Source organism: Manis pentadactyla, chromosome 3 (assembly GCF_030020395.1).
Source record: "Manis pentadactyla isolate mManPen7 chromosome 3, mManPen7.hap1, whole genome shotgun sequence".
Classification (NCBI taxonomy): Eukaryota; Metazoa; Chordata; class Mammalia; order Pholidota; family Manidae; genus Manis; species Manis pentadactyla.
This window is the reverse complement of record NC_080021.1, coordinates 194,204,036-194,208,760: the sequence shown is the minus strand read 5'-3', so window position 1 is coordinate 194,208,760 and position 4,725 is coordinate 194,204,036. Positions and strand designations below refer to the sequence as shown.

General features: G+C 35.2%; 1 non-coding gene across 1 annotated transcript; it reads right to left on the bottom strand.

The window, feature by feature from the left end:
- Nucleotides 1–1,514: 1,514 nt before the first annotated feature.
- Nucleotides 1,515–1,621, bottom strand: LOC118914088 (U6 spliceosomal RNA). Its single transcript, XR_005025467.2, has one exon. It is a non-coding gene; the product is annotated as a U6 spliceosomal RNA (small nuclear RNA).
- Between the last annotated feature and the right edge of the window lie 3,104 nt (nucleotides 1,622–4,725).

Genomic DNA, 4,725 nt, shown 5'->3' with positions numbered 1-4,725 from the left:
TCATGAACATTTTTGCATGATTACTATTTTATAATAGCTTCATTAGAGAGAATCAGCCTCCTCTACTACATCTCAAATGATGTAATTGTGTAAATGAAGGAAGGTCACCTCATGGAAGAAAGGAATGACAAGTTTATGTCTATATAGTTTAACTGCCAGTGAACCTTGTTTATCCACATACTCACAAGAGAGCTGAAAGCTGGGTGATTGATCAGGAAACATGTTCTCCAGCTTTGCTTAGACTTTCAAAACTTGAAGTAGGAAATCTTCATCATGAGAATGCAGAGAAATCAGTGGGTAATAGCTGATTGCTACTTAACGTTAAGTAGAAAATGGGGACTTTGTTGAGAAACCACTTAGACTGATGTCTGTCTCCAAGTTCTGAACATTTCACTCACTGATTATAAAAAGAATCTATTATGTAATTAGGCCTATGAGAAGGAAAAAATAGTGGTCTACTGATTTTCTGCCACAACTTCCGCTAAAATGCCAGGGAGACACTATCATGTATGCCATTTAAAGTCACAGGAATTTCTGTTACATGGAACAGTGTTTCACAAACTTTTGGCAATTTTAGGTCATCAATTTAAATAACATCTTAAAAAGATTCATTGAAATTTAAAATAAGAATACAAATAGAACAATATTTAAAATGGTTAATTATGATGATTATTTCAGATTAGTAAGATAGATGAAATTTTTTACCAGGCTTTCTATGTCTGGTTTAATAATGAATGACTATAATTTATAATTGGGGCCACATTGAGTTATATTCTTTTTAATCAATTTTTATATTAAATTAAAATGTTCTAATTTAAATTTTAGCCACCAGGAATATACAACAGTGTTCAATGCATATTTGGTGGTTTTGGAGATTCAGATTCTAAATGTACCCAACATTTAGAGACAGATTTTTCAATGCTTATGTGATACCATCTCAAAAGGTAAAAAGTCAAATGTTTCAACATGAAATATAATGGTGAATGGGTCTTTATCCACTCTGTTTTATTCATCTCTGTAAAGCACTTCTTAAGGTTTTGATTAAACACGCACAGTAATGTATACCAACAACTTCATTCACTATCAGGTGAAAAAGCCGCCAGTTATTGTGAGAGTGAAACTTTAGTCAAGCAATTTGCAATATGGTTTAGTTTTCTTTTGAAACTTTAGTATTTTATATTTAACTTGAAAATATGTGGTATGTTAGCATGGTATCACAGATTCAAACTGTTAAAGATTCTGTGCATTTCAGTGAAAAATACCATTTAAGTAAATCACTTAAAATCTTGGAAATGACCTGGAGTTATCAGAATGTTTCATCTAAGGTCTCATTTCACTCATTTGCATATCTTTTTAATGGTCTGCAATGTGGGTGTATAAAAGCATTTCTTCACATAATATATTGAGAAAAATGCATGATTTATCATAATCACAATTCTCTTTTCTTTTGACCCTGAATTAGGATTAGGAGTGCACTCTGGAGCCAGAATCTCAGCTCCACTATTTTTTTTTTTTAAAATATGGAACGCTTCACGAATTTGCATGTCATCCTTGCACAGGGGCCATGTTAATCTTCTCTGTGTCGTTCCAATTTTAGTATATGTGCTGCCAAAGCGAGCATTCAGCTCCACTATTTACTAGCTGTATGAGCATGGGCAACTTATTTAACCTCTCAGTTTCTGCAGTGACAGAGGGTTATACTAGATAAAAACAACTTCATAGGTCTTTGTGGTAGTAAATGAGTTAATTCATGTAAAGGTTTTAGAGAGATGATTGATATGTAATAGGTGCTCAGTACATGTTATCTGTTATATATGCATAGTACAAAACTTAAGAACTTATTCAAATATCAGTGATTTTATATAATTATAGTATATGTAGTACACGTGGTCTTAATTTATTTTCTAAAAATTATGCTTCATTAGTCAGAACTCTTTCTGACATGAATTGAAAGAAAACAATTCTTGAACCTTGGTTAAGTGAGAGAGGAATTCGTTGGCTTACATAAACTGGGAAATCTAAAAGGAGAGATTTCAAATTAAGCCTGGCTGAATTAAGATTTCAGACAATGTTATCAATAATAAATCAATCTCTTTTTCTCTCTCTCTTCAATCTCTTGGCTCTGCTTTCCCCAATTTGGCTTTACTCTCAGGAAAAAATGGCTTTCAGCCACTCTGAGCTTGTCGTTCTTACCTATCACAATCTCATAAGAGAGAGACTTACCCTTTCATGACATCCTTATAAATCCCCATGTAAAATAAATACATGAAAATGGTTTATGAGAAAATCAGTCTATGTAGTTAATTATCCATTTCAATCTTCTCTCTAGAAACATTTCTTCTTATCCCTGGATGAAATCTCAGGCATGTTCCATATCTTTCAGCTAATGACAAATAGTTTAATTTCCCAATGTTAAAAAATCCAAACTAATATTAATGCTTCAGTGTTTCATCCACATTAAAGCTTCTTCCATTCCCCGGCTTGGCCTTCTTCAGGCTGAAAATTCTGCATTGGGAAAATATAGAGGATGTTGGTTTCCTCACCATTTTCTGTCCCTGCTCTTTCTATTCTTTTTCTTCCATTCACTATACCTTTGAATTCTCTAGTGTTGAAATAGGGAATAAGGAGAGGTAAGTATAGGAAAGGTTTGCCCATGTGATACAGTCATAATCTGGCGTTGGTGCTGTTCTTAAGTAGCATATGTCTGAGTGCTTATTCTTCTAATCGAGCCCTTTCGTGTTTGTCGGAGACTTTCTGGCAACCCATTACCTAAAGCTCTGATGCTCGCAGAGGTCTCCCTTGCCTGAACACTTCTTTCCTGCTCAGTTCCTGGGTTCTGACAGGCATCCCAAGACTTACTCTGGGGAGTCTATTCACCACTTCAGGTAGTGCTCTTGATTGGGAATCCTTTAAAACTCCAGCAAGTCCAGCTATCTTTCACAGGGTGGACATCTACTTCTCACATGCGTCACATCTTGCCCTGGAGCTCAGAAGTCCAGGTCACTTGTAGTGCAGCTCTCTCTGCTGGGCCACAGAATGAGCTACCCCAGGAAACATGACTTTTCCTTTTACTCTTATCCCATTTGGTCAGGCTTCCTTGCTGCCCTTGTTGAGTGCTACCTGGAATTGGGTTGGTAAATATTTCTTAATTCTGGAGTTGTCTTGAAGCATGCTTGGCTCTTTTATAGAATATATTTTTCAATTTAGCTTCATCAGTAATATAGGTAATATTTTGTTTTTTCAATTACTATTTTTAAATTGTATTATGCGTTCTAATTCTCACATTGTTCAGCATCTAAGTAGGGAAAATTGTTCCCTTCATTAGGTGGATGGAGAATCTCAGTGGTTTGTAGACTACTGTACAGAGATGCACTGATCTATTGAGGAACATACAGAAGGAAATGGGAGAGGGCCTAGGACATGGCCTCTGCCTTCACATTTTTAGTCTAATTAGAGAGCGAGGCAAGTAAATCAACTGAACAAACAGTTCAATGTACTGAAAACAATAATGGCTGCATTTATAAATTATTAACTATGCCAGGTTTTACATGTATTTCCTCATTTAATCCTTATAGCGACCTTGATTTAGGAACTATTACAATCTTCATTTTATAGATTGAGACTAGATAATTCAAATAATTTGCCCCAAGTTAGGAAGAGTCGGAGCTTGAATTTGAACTGAGGTCTGTCTGATTCCAACTTCTTAATAAGGACTCTTGAAGGCCTTTCTTTGACTTTTAGAAACTTAGAGTCTAACAGACAGCCAGACACGCAAATATTCAATCTTAGGATAATGTAGTAAGAAAGGCTTACTTCTATTAAGTGCTTTGATGTAGCCAATATTATGACAGAAGTTCTTTCTTCATACGCTAATGTCATTACTTGACAATGACAGTGTGTTTGCCTTCGTTCAGATGCTGTAACAAAGTACTATATACTGCCTGGCTTATAAAGAACAGAAATTCATTTCTCACAGCTTTGGAGGCTGGAAGTCTGAGATCAGGGTATTAGAATGGTCAGGATCCGGTGAGGAATCCCTTCAGGTTGCAGATGACTGACTTCTTATTGCATTCTCACATGGTAAAAAAAGAGTGACTAGTCCTCTGTCCTCTTATGAGGGCACTGCTCTCATTCATGAAGGCTCTAATCACCTTCCAAAGGCCCCACCTCCATGTACTCTTACATTAGCAATTAGATTTCAACATATGAATTTGGGGGGACACATTCATTCAGTCAATAATACTGTCGTAGGTATAAATGCATGAATCTAAAAGCTCATCTGTAGCACCCAGCCAGTTCAGAAGCTCCCCGCTTGTGTATACCAACAACCATTTGTGTGTGCTCACCAAAACCCAATGCATTTTTTAATATATTCGGAAATATAAGCAAACTCTACACAGAATCAGAAAATACCACAATTGCCGAGATTTCAAAAGGTTTATTTTTAGCATATATTTAAAGAAATATAACATTCAATTTCACAAAAAATTAGTATTCTGATTTTATATTAAAAGTGATTTTTTTATATGTCTACTCACATTATACTTATAATGGTACTATGGAATAGATTATTATCATCATTATTATCAACATTATAATTACTTTTATATTATAGGAACTTTAGGTATAGAGTTATAAATTGGCTTTCTGTGTCACACAGTTAGCAGCTGGCTGGACTCTCTTCTGATTGTAAACCTTTCTACTCTATGTACCTTAGTGCCTCAG